General features: G+C 36.2%; 1 pseudogene; it reads left to right on the forward strand.

The window, feature by feature from the left end:
• Positions 1-4939: 4939 nt before the first annotated feature.
• LOC138858266 (uncharacterized) lies at positions 4940-14313 on the forward strand (annotated as a pseudogene).
• The last annotated feature ends 5144 nt before the right edge of the window (positions 14314-19457 follow it).

Genomic DNA, 19457 nt, shown 5'->3' on the forward strand with positions numbered 1-19457 from the left:
AAAGCTTTCATGACCGTAAGAAAATTTTAGGTTCGCATAAACAATATTTTATCTTGTTTGCATCCTCTTTAAAATGGTATACCGCAGGGCTCACCGCTATCGGTGGTGCTATTTATTATTATTATTTGCTTTTGATAAGCTAACTGAATTAATACTCAAGGCATTAAATTCACAATGTACGCAGATAATGCTATTATTTATTTATCGGACAGCTTTTCTCGCTTATCTGCTGTTTGGAACATCCGCAACACTGCTACAATTATTTCGAATATCCGTGACCTTTGTATTAAATACAGCCATAAAGTCGCACTACTCTGGGTACCAGGACATGTTGGTATTATGAGAAATGAACATGCAGATCACGCAGCTCGGCTTTTTGAATCAGCACCAACCTTTCTAAATGAGCCACATGAAAGAAACGACCTCTGTAATATGCTACCTCTGATCGCTACGTTCACGAAATTAGACACACGGAATGGAGACATTTTGACCATCGATACTCAACCTTCAACTTTACAAAGACAAAAGTTGTATATCCTAAGAAAATATCTCGCCCACAAACTGCCATCTTCACACGCTTCAGGATTGGCCACACACAACTCATACATCAGCACCTCTTTACTGGCAAAGTAAAACCATCATGCCCTTTCTGCACATGTACGTTATCTCTTCACCACATCTTCAACGAATGCTTGGCTTTAGCGAGTATTAGGCAAAATCACAACCTTTTTCCAAATTATCAAGAAATGTTAAAAATTCTTCCATTTGTAAATATAATATTATGAGTATTTATAACCGATTGTAACCTACAAAATGAAATATAACTGAATATTTAGTTTATAACCTTAGATTTTTTCTCAGACTCGATGGCTTTAACAGCTCGTAAATTTAATACTACTTTGTATATTTCTAATAAATAATGTATATACATTCAGTTACTTAAGAGATATTTAACCGAACATTTTATACTTGGCTAGATAAGTCAAATTAATTTTTAAATAAAGTGATACAAATACCGAATTTACATCGGAAACATCAAAAAACACGGGTATTTTTTTAAGTTAGTGAAAAATACATAGTTCTTCGATCTACAAGTATAACGAATGGCACCTTTGGTTGTAATTTAAAACGAAAAAAAACTGTCCAAAAAATTAACAGAAATGTATATATTGTACATACGAGGGCATACATTCTTTAAAGTGCTGTGGCAATAAACGTAGTATAGTGTATAAAGAAAAAAATATGGTGGTCCATTTCGAGGTTCCTTTTTTTTTAAAGAATCAAACAGAGGAAAAAGGCTAACGGTGTGGCCAAACGACCGGCCCAAAACGTAAAATTATATACTCACCGAAGTGTTCTCTCAAGAAATCCATTGACTGATGCGATGTGGAGGAAGTGGCGCCGTCTTGGTGAAATCAAATGTCGCCGAGATCACAAGCTTCAATTTCAGGCGCCAAATAGTCGGTTATCATGGCGGTATAACGGTCGCCATTGACGGGCGCCACAATAAGATACATGACTGTGATTTGGTATACAAGATCACTCAGAGAGAGACAGGATCAGGCGTGGTCCCGCCCCCTAATAGGTTTAATGTGCATATCTCCTAAACCACTAAAGCTATAATAACAAAGTTCACTAGGAGCAAATGTTTTTAGCACAGCTATTGACGGTGTAGAATTGAGTGAAATCGGGTGACAACCCCGTCCACTCCCCATATAACGGTACTGCATGCCAGACATTAAATTTAATCTCTGGGATGGTATAAGATGACTTTATAGAAACCGAATTCAAAATTTAACAGTGGGGTGGCACCGCCACCCATATCTTGGAATCTGTTTAACCGATTTCAACCAAATTTGGTACAGAACATTCTTTTCATATTTGTATATTATAGTACGAAAAGGGGCGAAATCGGATTACAACCACGCCTATTTCCCATGTAATATCATTTTGAATTCCATCTGATTTTTTCACTTTCAAGTATGCAAATCAAGCAACAATGATTATATCGGCGTAAAACTTTGTGTGAATAATACGTTTAAAGTATGCCACCTTGTGACCAAAAATTGTATGTTAAATATTTTACAGTGCCTTTGTATTCGGCTCGAAGGCCACAATTTAAACCTTCAATAAAAAATTCTGTTTTGTTTTACACTCGCTCGAATTATAGTATTTATTGGGATTTTTTCCCCCTTTTTATCAAAGTAATCACAATGTTTTCGCACAAGGTTTAAGAAAAAAAATAATAACTAAGACGCCACTAAAAGTATGCCGTTGAGTCGCGCCAAACAATATTTGCAAGAAGCGGATTTTGGTTGGTGGATCGATGAGGTTCAGAAAAAATTCTAAGGTTAGTAAGCAAAAGGAAAGCACATTGACTGCGCGTTTTAATTATTTGTAATGGTTAAACAAAAAACAATAATTTGCGAAAATTATATAACTGTATAATTACTAATACTGAATAACTGTGTATATCATAAAACGAAACTAATTCATACACCCTGGTTAAAAAACAAAAATATAAATTGAAAAATTAAATAACTGTGTGCGATCATAAAGCGAATGGAACAGATTGAGCGCTTTCCCTCAACTCTTGCAGAGATTTTGAAGAATTACTAGATAGAGCAGTTTAGGAATACAATTTTACAATCCACTCCACAACTAAACAAAAACCAATAGAATACTTTATCAAACGCAAAGTTTACATAAACCCCGAACAATATGAGGAAGCCAGACAAAATAACATTCAACTTTAACCAAGAACAAGACTTAGACGACAATACAATTCGACGCGTAGAGACTTCAATTAACGAACAAATACCAAACCATCCCTTCAAAACCACACTGCTGTCGTTCCTCGGTGAAGCAAATAATTATTTAAGTAGAGTTAGGATAAATAAAGCCATTCACAAAATATCATTAAATTTTATAGGATTCACTTGAAAATGACTATAGAGATTATAATATTTTGATAGAAAATATGAACAATGTCTTGGAAAACAACCACAGGCAAGTTGTTATGAAATGAAAATGGTTTAATACTTCAAATTAAATACAAATTAGAAATAATAAAAAGAGAATAAACTATCATTGCTTATGTCAAACATTAAGCAAAATCAAATATAATAAATTCGTGTCAGACAAAGAAATCGAAATTATGAAACAATTTCTAGAAAACGAAAACATACTATTTATGAATAAAAGCGATAGCTAGTAAAATTGCCAACTGCACAAAAATAAATAACCAACATGTTAAAAGAATCAAAAAAATAACAAATAGTATAATATTTTTAAATAAATTCAATGGATATGTAAAATTTTAAAATAAAAATAAAGAATTAAATGGATCATATTTGATCAAACATTGTAATACGGGTATTGAGATTGAAAACAAAATGTATTTTCGAAGAGAAATAAAAGAATATAAGCCATTACCAGTAATATTACAACCAAAGCAAAATAAGAGAAATTTTGTCTTTGATTCGGAGGAAATACATATAAAACAGGCTGAGTGCGCGGAAGAAGTGAAACTTCATTGGATACATAAAAGGATTAAGATCAATGTTATTATCTTATATATAAAATTCTTGTGTCATGGTGTTTGTTGCCAAACTCCTCCGACACAGATGAGCCGATTTACAAAATTACCTTTTTATTCTTATCGATTCTATACACAGATCCACAAGATGGCAATAGCATATGGTAAGTACTACTACTACATTCATTAGTAGTATAATCTCGGGTGTGCTTCTTCTTGCGAAAAATTTCTTAATCCATAATGTCCAAAAACATGTTTATGTTTTATTCATGATTTTCTATTTACATTTTGATGATTTTGTATGATTTACAATCTACTAATATTCAGTTATCCCTCAAAAAACACATTTTCATTGGTTGAAATATATGAAAACAATGTTTTTGAATCACAAAAAATTCTGATTTTGTCATTACATGTGTACATTGAATAAAAACACTCTTGACGAACTTTCGTTTTGGACTATATAATTGAATCATAAGGTTACACGGGTTACGCCGAGTAAAGCGCGATCTATTTTCAATAAGTTTTTTTTTATATAAAAAATGAAATATTTTATCCAAATTTTTTATTAATCCCAATATACATATTTGTTAAAAAAATATTGAAAATTCGGAAAAAAGTTGCTTCCGCGTTGACAGCAAAACTTCTGACAAGATCATCAAAAGTAGAAAACAAAAATTGAACTAAGACCATTAACTAAGTATTGGACGGAGAAAAAACAAATAAAGTGAAAATTGTATTTTTGGTAGACGTTTTTACCAAAAAAGGTAAATTTCTTCGTGCAAGACTTTCCAAATTGTATCTCAAAGACCTGTGTATAAGTTCATAAAGATCGGTTGAGTAGTTCATGAGAAATCTTGACAACCGACTTTGAAAACACAGTTTTGAGAAAAACGGGTTTAAAATTTTAAGTGACTGTATACCTAACCTCGAGCGCAAAGCTTTTCAAAGATGTACTTCCAAATGTATTACTGGGCTCAACTTGAAAATTTATGTAACCCCTTAAGTTAATATTTTGTCATATTGGATTCATTCAATATTAACGACACTTTTCTCTTATAATTGATTACAAAATCTGATATAAGTCAACACGTGTTTCGAACTCCGACAACAACGGTAGTTGTTAGTATAATGTTGGTTTTTAATTAAAGCTAAAACGTTTACGTGTTTAATAAATATACGTGTTTTATTATTTTATTTAAACGTTAAGTCTAATTAATAATAATAATCGATGGTAGGTTCTGCCCCTACCATAGTTGCAAAGGATAACGACAAATCAGCGTTCGATTTCGGAGAGGGAACCTGAGCAACGGCTACTACATTCAAGGAAGGCAGCAGGCGCGCAAATCACCAATATGTTCTTAATGTCGGTCACTTATATTTAAAAATGCGGCAGACGGGATGTGTTGCTTATCAGGAAAAGTGCAAATATTGGACATTGAAACACCACCTGAACTATTGAACGACTTACTTATCGGTACAGATCCAGATTCTAGCCTGTTCCTATGGTCAATTCGTGCATTCAATTCATGTTTCCAAATGACATCGTTCGGAGCAACAGAAATTGTTCAAACTATTGCTGCAGACGTTCAACTATTTAATTCTATTTTCAAAATCAAAGGCCAAGTTTATCCCAAAGTGGGTTATTTGCTGCCAAAGCCAGCCGAATCTCATACATTTTTACAATTCTATTTTATGGGTGGCGAGGACTCCGAAAGCCCACTCGCCAATCGCGTGAATGCACGATCTGATTACAATAACCTCATTTCCTCTTTTGCCAGGCGAATTATCGGCGAGGTGGACGCTCTGTTACATGAGCACAATGATTTGTTTAAATTATTCAAATCACAAATTCTCAAGCTACAAAATGACAACCGAGCTATTGTAATCAATCCTAATACAACACCAGCTGAAGAGCATATACGTATGTTCAACACCCCTGTTGCTGATAACGTTGCTGAAGTCGTGATTGGAGACAAATCGTGATTCGAAAAAGAGATGATAGTCTTAACTTTATTACTGATACCCACCGTTCATATGACGATCTTCAATATCCGCTAATTTTCTGGAAGGGACACACCGGTTATTGCATAAACATTAAACAACCAAATCACGTAACGGGTAATTCATTCATTATTAGGGCCATAATTAAGTTATTATTAAAGAAGAAACTGTCAAATAATTAGAAAATTTATTATTACAGATTATTAAGCGTATCATTTTACGATGTCATGAGCTTTGTCAATAATTTATGATGGACATTTATGGAAGACAGAGAGTGAACGACTACGATACTTGCGACATAACGTGCAGAAGAATATATTCCCCTGCGAGATACCATTGCGAACAACACTGATACTGCCCAAATTGGTAACTCTGTCATTCTACCTTCATCGTACGTAGGTAGTTCAATTCACTAAAATTACGTCATTGCTATTGCTACCACAAAATGCAATACGTCATTTTGACATTACAGCACGTGTTTTTTTTTTTAATTTAAGTCTTTAATAAACTCACATTTTGATTTGCCCATGGACAAAATACGTGCTGAAGACATTGATAGTTTAAGCTGAGTATAACATTCAATGCTCATATTAATGTTGAGTTATTTAGCTATGCATCTCGAAAACGGTCAACGCGTATTTTTCACGAACGAAACAGTGCTGGAATATTTTGAATTTTGTAATTGTGTGGATGCTTTTGGTGCCTTTGCACAAATACTGCTCTATTCGAAAGTACCGCGCTATTTTACATGGTTTCAATGGTGCTTTTATCTGTGACTGTTGCTGGTTAATGTCACCGTAACACTGTCATTTCAAGATAGACATATGAACGTAAAGTAAGTGGACAACGGTATCCAACCTATAAAGATGCATGCCTTGCACTAGGCTTGATAGAAGATGACAATCATTGTGACAGTATGCTTGCTAAAGCAGCATTAAACTGCACAGGAACCCAAATTCGTCTACTATTTGCTATAGTACTGACGACGAGTTTCCCAATCCGATCACAAATGTTGTGGAAGAATCAAAAAAAATCGATGAATGATTATTTATTGTATGACGCAGTGTACAGTGAAGCGTTGATTGCTATTGACGATCATTGCATTGTCATCGCAAATTTGTCCAGCAGTCATTGCAGCATGAATTCACCAAATCAAAGTACAACTGATTTAAACAATACAGATATAAATCGTGAATGTATGATACTGGCGAATTGGCAGGGATGGTCACCTGCATGTTTCACTACTAAATTATGAACAAACAACTATTTACGACCGTATTATGCTGACAGTTTCGGCGGGGCAAAGGGGATTCGTTTTGGCTAAATGAGTCTTAGTGCCTCCTCACCATAAGAACTGCCATACCACATCTACGTACATCCACATCACAACACCTACTTACCATTTATTCCACATCAAACCACCACGATCACACCACCCATAAAGATATCATATTGTACACCACACCAAAAGAAGGACAGAACTGCGGCTATTCGCAGGAGCACTCGCCTTCCATCAATTCGAATTCAGATTTCTATATGCGGCAATTAGACATTCCCTTTAATAAAATTAAAGAAATTAGTGCGGTATACCGAATTTATTGAGTTTTATAAAAGAAAATAATACTTCCAGAAAAAATTAACGGTGAGTGAAAATAATTGGAAACAAGAACACACGTTTTTTTGGACGCACCAGATGGAACTGTTAAAACACTTCTTATTTGTTAATTAATGCTGAGCTACGATCAAAAAATGATATCGCCTTGGGTGTTGTATCATCTGGCATTGCAGCAACTTTATTAGACGGAATCAAAACAACTCATTCAGCATTTAAACTCCCGCCCAACCGACGCGAGGGGCGCAATCCACATACGTGCGGAATTAGCCGAGTCAGAAAAGGCAAGAAAGTTTTTTAAGTGTTGAGATCTAAAACTGCTCAGCTACAGAAACAAAAATTTCAACAGCTAAGATTTATAGTTACGATATAATAAATTGTTACATTTTCATTTATTAAGAGAAAACAATAAAGTCTTTTTAATTTTGAAAAGTGAGTCAGATAAGTCAAATGTGCTGGAATGAGAATTAAAATCATGACATATAGCGGAATGGCTCCTTTAGTTCAAAATTTGATCTACAGGATTTTAGCAGTAAAGGTCTAAACTGCCTCAAAAAGCGAACCGGGATATTAAATTTATTTTCAGACAGGAGAAAAGAACTGCAAACTGTTCCATTCAAAATTTTCACTAAGAATATTATGCCAAGCATTTCCCTACGATTAGAAAGTGTAGGTAGATTATTAAGTTTTAAACGACTAGTGCATGGAGTTAGACTTATCCTAGAATCCCATCGGAAATGTGCTAAGGCGAAAAGTAAAAATTGTTTTTGAACAGACTCTAACTTGTCAGAATGGATTTGGTAGCTAGGGTTCCATACAACAGAGCCATATTCCAATATAGGTCTAACCAAAGTTGTATAAAGAGTTTTAGTAATATACGGATCTCTAAATTCTTTAGACTAACGTTTAGCAAAACTGAGGACAGCTTTTGCTTTCAAGACCATGGTGTCAATATAAAGGCAAAAATTAAGCTTAGGGTCCATATTAACTCCCAAATCAACATAGATAAAAACTTGCTCCAGAATAAGGTGTCTTATTACATAAGAAGAGGGGTGCACAGATCTACGGGAAAAGCACATCGTCTTACATTTATTCAGATTGAATGGCAAATCATTTCTATCACACCATGCAACCAAATTGTTTAAGTCTGTTTGCAACAGACACCTTTCCCCAATTGAAGTGTATGATTTAAAAAGATTTACGTCGACAGCGTATAATAAAATTTTTGAGAATTCAATTACTGAAGGGATATCGTTAATAAACAACAAAAACATAATCGGGCCAAGACGTGAAGAAACATTAATTGTATCTGAAGGTGTATCCTCAAATATCACTCGTTGTGTTTAAGAAGATAGGAAGATGCCCATTGAAAGAATCTTGGCTGAAAGCCCAGCACATCAAGTTTATGTATGAGAATCGAAAGATTTACTTTATCGAAAGCTTTGCTAAAGTCTGTGTATATAACATCCGTATGCTGATGTTCCCTAAAACCCAATGATACATGGTTTACAAATTCGAGCAAGTTTGTTAGAGTCGATTTCCCTTTACGAAATTCATGCGGAGATGAGGAAATTAACGGAGAAATCGAAAAGGTTATATGGTCAGTAATGATAGCTTCATAAAGTTTAGGTATACCTGATAGTTTTGCGATACCTCTATAGTTTTCAATGTTGGATCTAAATCCACTTTTATGAAAAGGAATTATAAATGACTGTTTTCATATTGAAAGAAATATACTGTATACTATATACATTTGGCACTATTTTTTAGGAAGCATGAGGGTATCATGTCTGGGCCGTAACTAAAAGATAGTTTTAACTTATTTAAATTAAGTAGGACGTCTTCTTCAGAAATAATTGGAGCGTTAATTAAAGTATTTGAACACAGCACGTGTTGATAAGAAAAATTTTTGGAAGAATTATTACAGTAGTTTGATTTGAAAAATTCTGTAATCATATTAGATATAATATCATTATTACTTTAAATTATAGATTTGTATTTCATCGCGGACGGAAATTTGGAAATCCTGCGTTTGTAGTTGACGAAATCATAAAACGATTTTGGATTACTTACAGTGTTCTGTTTTACTTTATTTAAGTAATTATTATAACATTTTTTGTTTAGGTCAAAATATTGTCGACGGCATAGAGAATATTTAGAATAGTCGACAAGTGAAGGTTTTTTTTTAAAATGTTTAAAGGCTCTAATTCTGTGGCACCCATTGGTCGTCATATTGAACGACCATTTTTGTTGGTTGGTGATTGTTGTTAACGTGGTTTTTTTTTATTATTTATTTGCGGGTTTATTAACTCGATTTATTTGAATTGAATATCATTTTAGTTTTGCTAGTATAGTCGATGGACAGGAAGCATACTTTTACGAGCGGTCTGGTTAGCCCTCCGGATTGCGTGCGTGGATCTACTATTCGGATATGACCATCGGACCCGAAATGAAGCTATTCTAGGCAGCCAAGCCGCCATTCTGTAGGCGGAAGACAATCGTCATGGATTAGGACGCAATCTCCAAGTTTTGGCGCTTTGTCTGGAGTTTTCTATCCGTACCTCTAAATATTCTTCGTTCCATCGGCGGCTGAATTATGATGGAGAATTTTAATTCTTTTCCATCTGTTTAGTAGGATAGCGTCTTCCCGTCTGGCTCAGGGATGGCTTGAACGGGTGCTCCCATGAGAAAAGGCCTGGAGTTAGGGTTGTGAAGTCGGAGGGATCCTGCGAGAGTGCGTTAGTTGCCGTGAATTGAGAACGGCTTCAATACGAATTAGTAATGTTGTGAACTTTTCGTTATTTGTAATTTCCATCCACCTTTTTGAAGTAAGATTTTAAGTTTTTTACAGCTGATTCCCATAAACCACCCTTATGAGGAGCGCTTGGGAGGATAAATTGTCAATTAGTGCCTTGGGACGTATACTTTTGTACAATCTCAGATCTTCGACGGGAAGTCGGGTCGTCCAAAAACGCGAGCAAATGGCGCAAGGAATTCCTCCTTTGTCAGATTAGTACAAAGCTAAAGGTGTACGGCTTTTGTGGTAAAACAGGCAAAAACACCCACACCACCCACCTTTCATCAGAGCGGGGGAAAGATCCAGCAAAATCGACTCCTATGATGGAGAAAGGCAGAGCGAAGTTGCAGCGTTCCGGTGGAAGTGCTAAAATAATCTGTGTTCGCATCTTCTGTTGGGGAATATAAAATTCCTAGCGGACCATATGTTGAATTAGGCGATGTTCTGCATGAAGCATTAATATGTGGATAATGTGGCAAGTCGAGACTTCTCTAATATTATTATGGGATGGTGTTCGTGTCTATGAATGGATTATTTTAGTAACGAAATTTCTCGGCTGAAGTAACGCGCTTGAGTAGATGCGATAAGAGCGACCTTTGCATTTTGTAAGTCTAGGTGCGTCTGTATCGCATTGGGAGTATACTGAGGTTACTCCCTTAACTTTAATTTTGAGTTGTTCTATGAACTTGAGCATGTAAGCGATTACCCTGGGGGCTTGCTGGTACGAGAAAAATCGTTCAAGGATGTCATTATCCTGCAATATTGTGTGAAAGGAGTCGATTTTTCGACATTAATGCTTATTTAGTTAGGTGTTTTCCCATGCTTTAAAACTGCTGTATTGCAGAGGTGCGAGAGTGACCTAAGGCGATTGTGTTGGGAAATTGTTGTGTTCAGATAATGGTAGGTATGCCATACGACCATTATTCGATCTAGTAATTGTGGCTACGTAAAAGTCTTCACAATACTGATATTCAGGGGTTGTAATTGATATTTCTTTAATTGTAAATTCAGGTATTCATTTGAGATTCCCAGATTTTACAATATTAGAGTTTTGAACTACTCTTCCGCCCATTCTGTGCTTCCTATTTTGTGCCTTGCCTTAGACGCTATAAATTATCGTTGCGATCCTTGGTATATTAAGGCCCTAAGCTTAAACAGTTCTCCTCGGTGTTCAATGGAGCGACTGCTGTGGGTAGTAGTACTCTACTTTGAATTTCGCTGTGTAGCGTTTGAGTGTTTGGTGCCTTTGAGTAACTTGGTGTCTTTTATAAATTTTCGGGATTTTGGTTTTTGGGAGTTGTTGTTACCACTAATCCTGTGGTTCTTCTTTCGGGTGATATCGGGAATTTGCTGTAATGAAGCAAGATTGTAGCTTATGCCCTCTTTTTTGGGTTTGAGTTTTTAATGCTTTTGAGCAGCATGGTGGTTCTGAGCAATTTTTGGGGTTTGCTAATGCACATAACCCTTTCATATTTACGCTGTTTGGCGGTGAACTGGAAAAATTATTTATATAAAGCATAGAAGGATGCCGTGCATGACAGTAAACGTAATTGAACTTGCTTTTGCAATCTTTGAGTGAATGCGCACTTGACAAACAGTTTGTACAAAGTCTTTGTGTTATTACAAAATTGATTCAAATTGTAATATTAATTTTTTTGAAGTTCTCGCAAAATTTGAGCTTATGCCCTCCTGTACACAGTTCGCATGACGTTTTATTTTTTTGCCTACACTTTTTGGTATTCACACTGGGTAGTTAGGAAATCTTTCATTTGTTGCCACTTGGATCATTTTCTTTGTGATGAGAGCGATTGCCCGCATAGTAGTATCCATTTTTCTGGTAATGCGGCGGTGCATATGTTTACTAGTATAGGGTCCCAGCTGTCTTTGGGATAAAATTTACAAACAATTTGAAGCAGTGGACTGAAGTAAGATCAATTCCTCACTTGTTTCTTTTTTAATCTTTGGAAAGTACATTAATATCGATATTTGTTTATCGACCAATATGCTTTCGTTTTCGTATCTTGATTTAAGAGGTTCCTAAGCCTAATTGAAATAAGCTTGTAGCTTCTGCAGGTGTTCATGGACTCTTTCGTCCGGAATCATTTTTGGTACTTTGAGATATTGAGTTGGTTTCGATTCCTTAGAATCTGCGTTCATTTAAGTAAAATTAAAAAAAATTTTATTTTGTTTCTCTCACTATACACTGATAATATTAGATAAATAAAGAGATTACCTTTTAGATAAATGATGGTAAATATATACAGTCTATATGCAGTAGTGTGTACGGTGTGGCGACGCGATGCGTAATCGACTCTCTACACTGAGCTCGGATACATGCATTTATCTGTGCATCAAGCGTATATTTGGTGTGTTTTGAATGCCAGTAAATGTAAAATCTACTCTGTTGGTAGATTAAAATTCACATAAATTTGATTGTATATAATGTTTTTAAATTAATTTTTAATTTTAATTTCTTTCTTATTGAAATTAATGCATTAAAAAAATTGAAATTAATGCATTAAAAAAATGTTTTAAGACTGACAGAATTGTATTTCAAAATCAGCTGATGGCGTGCTGCGCACGAATCTTTTTCTCATATGTTATTAATATGAACACTAAACAATTAATTTTTCTAATCATAGTGGAATTTATATTGAAACATTCATTATTGATATTTATAATTTACGATTTTTAGTAATATTGTACGATTTTTAGTAATAATATAAATAAATACTTGAAAATAGCTCGTATTGTTTGGAGCACTGCTCAACGCATTGTACTGATACACTGTACTTTTGAGACTGTGAGGTTACTCCGTCGCCTTCAGGTACTCATGTAAATTACAACGAAAGTTGTCCCTATCTAGTCGACTCATTTGTTGGCGTTCGAAGTGCACGTACATGTTAGCGTATAATTTGCAGTTTGTTTCAAATATTTCGATAGTTGGGTACATGTGAATTTTCATAGTGTGAGTAAATAATTTTTCGTGAAGAATATATGTTCCATATTGTGTGTGCTCGCAGGTGTTTTTACAAATTTCTACGTAAACTTGCCGTAGTAGGCTTTGGCACATATATTATGTATGTATTTACAAATTTGTGAGATTTTGATGTGAAACATCTATAGCCGCACGTAAAACCGATTTTTGGCGTGGCGACGCATGCCGTGGTTTTTTACTACAGTACACATAACCTGTGTTTTACTTGAAAATAAATTATTTTTCTGATAATCAAATGTCTGACCGTGATAATTTAGAGAGTGAAAGTGATCAGCCTACTGCAAAGAAAGCAAAATCACACTATGACACTATCAAGTCATCTTAAGTTAATTATATTTTTATAATTAAAGTATATGCATTTATCTGTGCATCAAGCACACAGTAAATGTAAAATCTACTCTCTTGGTAGATAAAAATTCACATAAATTTGATTGCATATATTGTTTTAAATTAATTATTAATTTTAATTGCATTCTTATTAATTTTAATTGCATTCTTATTAAAATTAATGCATTAAAACAATTGCTTCGAGAATAAATTTATTAGGACTGACAGAATTGCCTTTCAAAATCAGCTGATGGCCTGCAGGGCACGAGTCTTTTTCTTATTTGTTACTAATATGAACATTAAAAAATTAATTAATTTTTCTAATCATAGTGGAATTTATAGTGAAACATTTAGTAATATATTGAAATAACTTGCTAAGATTCTTGAGCTTACTAATATATTAAAGCCATTTAAAATATTTTACTATTTTTCTGATTTTATTTTAATAACATATTTTCTATAAATATTTCAAATCCCAATAATCATTACAGGGATCACAAAATATTATTATTGAAACCGGACATCTTTTAACACATATATATATTTTTAGAGTAAATAATAATAAAAAAGAACGTCAAAAACGATACAGGGAGCAGAACAGTGACAAGTTGAAGCAGCGTGAAGCGGAAAGAAGTGAACGCATACATATTTCACAACGTATTGTTGGGCCACCTACCTCTTCAAACACGAGTATAATAGAACTGAATAATGAAGAAATAGATACGGCTCAAAGTTCATCTGGTTCGGAAAAAATACAACCATCATCCATTCAAAGAAACGATCAAGGTAATGATCTAGATAAATTGAAGCAACGTGAAGCGGATAGAAGGAGGTGTCTACAAACTGCAGATGTGATTGCAGAATTATCTACTTCTTTAAACATCGAATTTACAAGAATAATTAACGATCCAATAATAGATGAAATAAGTACAAATTCTGGAAATATAGCTGGTTTACAAGAAATGCAGCATGTAGTAGTTGAAGTATCTCAGCAAATGGACGAAGTCAATCAAGTGCAAATACTACAGTCAATTTAGATACCATAAATCATGAATATTTCAACGATAACTTTAAAAATAATGAATTTGGACATGCTTGCTTAATCTTCGATCGACTTTGGTTTGAAAAAGATTTAAGGAAACCATCTGCATCTGGAAATATTATTAACCCAATAACTAATGAGCAAAATGTGGGTGCACTCAAAATTTGTTCTACTTGTAAATCAGCCTTAGATAAAAATAACATTCCTAATTTTTCAGTTTATAATGGATTTCACTATCCAAAAATACCGCAACATTTAAAAAAATAGATTTCATCACTGAAAGGCTTATTTCTCTTCGAATTCCCTTTATGCAAATAAAAAGATTAAGGCACGTTCAAGGACAATGCGGCATATACGGACAAATTATCAATGTTCCTGTGTATGTTGATACAATGGTACGGAACTAAGTTTTATCCAAAAAAGTACATTAATTAACAACGATGCTGTAACATGTGCTATTTATTTTAACAAATTAGTTAATGTATTAATGACAATTTTACAATCAAAGAAGTTCAGCCCTTTTGGTAAGTTTAAAGTTATTAACTACTTTTTGAGGATCGAATTTCAACATCGAGGAAGTCCACATGCGCATATTATTTTATGGCTTTATGGTAATGCTCCCACATATATTCTTGGAGAAGAGCAAAAACAAGCAATAGAAATGATTAACAGTTTAGTATCAGTATCAATGCCGGAAACATTGGGAAACATAAAATTACTTACGCATAAGCATAAATTTACGTGCTACAAAAAAATTGGCTCCGACTCTAGTCAAAAGTGTCGATTTGAAGCACCAGATTGTAAATCTACAATGATTTTAATACCGATGGAAAAAATGAGTCCACTTTACAAAGAACACTTGAAAAGATATAATGAAATTAGAATTAACTTAGAAAGTAATGACTATGACAGTATTAATGATTATTATGAAAGTAATAATTTCAGATCAGATGAAGAATACAAAGATACTTGTAAACTAAAATCTGGTGTTACAAGTAGTAGACTAAAAATATTCTATAAACGACAGGCGTCCGAAAAATGGCACAATACTTTCAGTCCATTTGTTTTTAATGCCTTAAAGACAAATATGGATTTCAGATAAATACTGAAGAATATTCTGGCGCGTCATATGTCGTCGAATATGTAAATAAAACCAACAAAGGCATTAGCAATTTACAACGCAAAATAATAGAAGTTATGAATGAGAATCAAGAATTCGATATTGTTAAAATAACTCGTAAAATAAGCGTTGACATGCTGAATAGTATTGCGATGAGTAGTCAAGAAGCTGCCTGGTATCTTTTAAGGTTACCAATGTCTAAATCGTCAGTAGCGGTTCAGTATATTAACACTTGTTGGCCTATTGAACGACAGAGGATAAGAAAAACACAAAAACAAATTGATAAACTTGATGACGGCTCTACTGATATTTGGAAGGAAGATTGGTGTTTGGTCAGAAGTATGAAACTGTGCACAATCGGATGACCGTGACCGTGAATTAGGCTATTCACCTCTGTGAGAGTACCGCTTATGCATATGCACACAAATTCTTACATTTACATACATATGGCATTCACAAGGCTAGCTTATGCTCACAAGGCTAGCTTATGCTCACAAGGCTAGCTTATACTACTGTGGGGGTCAGCAGGTGGCGGATAGCTGAACGGCCTCCAGATATGAAGGTTAGCTGCGAATATTCAATAAGCAGTCCCCGACCAAAGCAGCAGAGATGAAGGGTATAGCCTAAAAAGCTATATCTGCCCTACGAAGTTTCTGTGATAGGGTGAATCGACCCCGCCCATAAATAAGTGTCAAACACAAAAACCCCGAAAGCGTCTGACTCAGATTGAGCGGCTTACTGGGTAGCGTCTGCCTCCAGGTTAGGAGCGGCTGAGCAAACCATCTTCCAGTAGGTATAAAATGGTACGAGTAGGATCCCGGAAAAACAAAACATGTCTGGGAATAGTACAGGAAAATTAAAAGTTACGGTGCAGGGTGTAAAAAGCCCAGTGCCGGCGGTTTTGGGGGGTGAGCAAGCAGGCTCCCGACCGTCGATATCCAACGAATGCAATGATGCAATGGTGGACCACTTGGCCATTGCATCAGATACAACTACAAGTTTGAGCAAACCAGCAGAAACTGATCCATTCAGGCGAGCACCAAAACTAGCCCGACCGCCAGAGAAAACGCCCGTCGAAAAACAAGCACGAGCTCGATCTTCTCCGCCCGCGCTACAAAAGGAAATCCCGACGCTGCTCCAAAAAAATGATGTTGTGCAAGATTACATGCACGAATTGGGAGAAAACATAAATAAATTAACAGGTATGATGAGTCTCCCACAACGCTCCATTAATAACCAAATGAGGGAGCTTCTAAACACGATTTTGAAGCTGCATGCAAGTGCACAGAAGGATCTCGCTAAACTGAAGATTTCCAGTACACAAAACCAGCCCATACGGAATGCTGTAGTAGCCACACCGAAAAGGCTACGTGATGAGAGACAAGTGACGCGAAACACCCCCCCAAAAAGGACCAAAAGGTCGCAGGATGAAGACTTGCAAAAGGAAAAGGAGAGCGTAGAGGAAAGATGCGAGAAGCCAGCTAATGTAGGGAAAAAAGAAACACCAAGAGACGAAGCTTGGGTTACAGTAAAATACAAAACCCCCAAAAACAAAAAAGCGAAGAAAGAAAATGCCAAGCTACCGCAGCCACCACGACCGGATGCGAGTGCAAACCATCAAATTGGGTGCCGGAGATGTCCCATTTTCTTAGAAGCCTGCCAAAAGAAAAGGAAATGAAAATATTACAGATCAACCTAAACCACTGCGAAGCCGCACAAGAACTGTTGACGCAAACCGTGTACGAAAGGAACGTCGATGTTATAATAATATGTGAGCAAAACAAAAACCTGAGCTCTGATACGTGGGTTTCTGATAGCACCAAAAAAGCAGCAATCTGGACCTGCGGTGATAAAATGATGCAGGACAAACCACTGACACATAAATCCTTCTACACGAGAGTAAAAATCGGCGGAATACACTTTTACAGTTGTTACTTGCCACCAAGCCTTCCACAGTCGGTCTTCGAAAAGGTTCTCGATGAGTTGGTTGGGGATGCCCACGCAACCAAACCAAACATAATAGCAGGAGACTTCAATGCATGGGTGACCATTTCGCAATTATAATAGATGTAAGCAACTGCTCCGTAAAACAAAGAAGAGGTGCGCGTGAAAAAAAGGTACAAGCTGAAGGGTGGAAGGAAAACACAATCGATGAGGATTTTTTCAAACTCGTATTGAATGAAGACATACCCGAATCAGAAGACACCAACCAACAGGCTAAGTTGCTTGTTCAACATATCTGGAGAGCCTGTGACGCCGCCATGAATCGAAGGAAACAACACCCCAAATGAAAGCCAGCATACTGGTGGAATAATGATATCCAACAATTGCGAGCTGATTGTAATAAAGCGAGGCGACAGTACCAGAGAAGTACAGGCACGGCAGGTCAAGATGGTTTACCCGAAAACTTCAAGGCCAAACGCAAGCAACTGAAAAAAGCTATTAAAAATAGCAAAGCTGTGTGTTTCAAAGAGCTTTGTAACAAACTCGATGAAAATCCCTGGGGCGGTGCGTACAAGCTGGTCATGTCTAAAGTTCGAGGTCCTAAAGGAAAAGCGCCAACCTGCCCAGCCCTTCTGAAAAGTGTTGTGGAAACACTCTTTCCAACACAGCCCACGCGAGAAGAAGAGCGGTTTCTCCCCGAGGAATCAAACCGCATAGCTATACCAGTAGTTACCGATATGGAGGTTATAAATGCTGCTACACGTTTCGGCAATGCTAAAGCACCGGGGCTGGATGGCATCCCAAATCGTGCTCTGAAGATTGCACTAAAGCAAAACCTAAAATGCTTCACCCAGCTATATACGAAGTGCTTAACCGATGGTATTTTCCCAAAAATATGGAAAAAACAACGTTTGGTCTTATTACAGAAGCCAAACAAAACAGTAGGATATCCTAGTGCATATCGACCACTGTGCATGATAGACACAATAGGGAAAATTCTGGAGCGGTTGATCTGTGAACGTCTTGAAGCACACCTGGAAGAAGTTGAAGATGGCTTATCTAGCAACCAATACGGGTATCGCAGGAAGCGCTCGACTATCGACGCATTCAAGAAGCTGACCGCAATAGCAGATAAAGCAATTGAAGGTACTAGGTGGATGCATGGCACAAACGAATACTGCGCAATCATCACTTTTGACGTGAAAAATGCGTTTAATTCAGCATACTGGCCACACATAATACGAGCCTAAGAGAACCTCAATACTCCGGTATATTTATTGCGGATTATAAGATGTTACTTGTCCGACAGGCTGTTGTTATACGACACTGAGGAGGGGGTGAAAAGTTATGCAGTAGCTGGTGGAGTTCCACAAGGCTCTGTTTTGGGCTCAATGTTATGGAATATCTTATACGATGGAATATTGCGCCTCCCTCTACCAAAAGAAGCGAAAATAATTGGATATGCGGATGACATTGCTGTGGCAATGGTAGCAAAAGAGCTGCACCAAATCCAAAGCGTTTGTGTAGCTACGTCTCAGAAAATTAAAAACTGGCTCGACGCGTCAAAACTACAAACGAAAAACGAGCAGAAAAAAACTAGAGACCATTACTCTGAACATTGACGGGCATGAAATTAGAACTCAGCCATCTCTAAAGTACCTGGGTGTCATAATCGATGCGAGACTCAACTACAAGATGCATATTGAAAAAACCTGCAAAAAAGCTGCCCGAGTGATTTCGGCACTAGCGCGAATTATGGCTAACATAGGTGGACCAAATCAAGCGAGAAGGTTACTTTTAGCAAAAGCCAGCCAATCAGTTATGTTGTATGCGGCACCTGTATGGGCACAAGCACTGACCCATAAAATATATGCCAAAATGGTGATTTCAATGTTCAGACTAAGCGCCATCAGAGTAGCCAGTGCATTCCGCACAGTATCGCAAGAAGCTGTTAGCATTATATCCGGTATAATGCCACCAGATATAATGGCACTTGAGCTCAAACGAATATACGATACCAGCAAAATACTCGGCAGGTCATTGACAATAGAGGAACAAAAAGAAGAAAGACAATA

The sequence above is a fragment of the Bactrocera oleae genome, chromosome Y (genome assembly GCF_042242935.1).
Source record: "Bactrocera oleae isolate idBacOlea1 chromosome Y, idBacOlea1, whole genome shotgun sequence".
Taxonomy (NCBI): domain Eukaryota; kingdom Metazoa; phylum Arthropoda; class Insecta; order Diptera; family Tephritidae; genus Bactrocera; species Bactrocera oleae.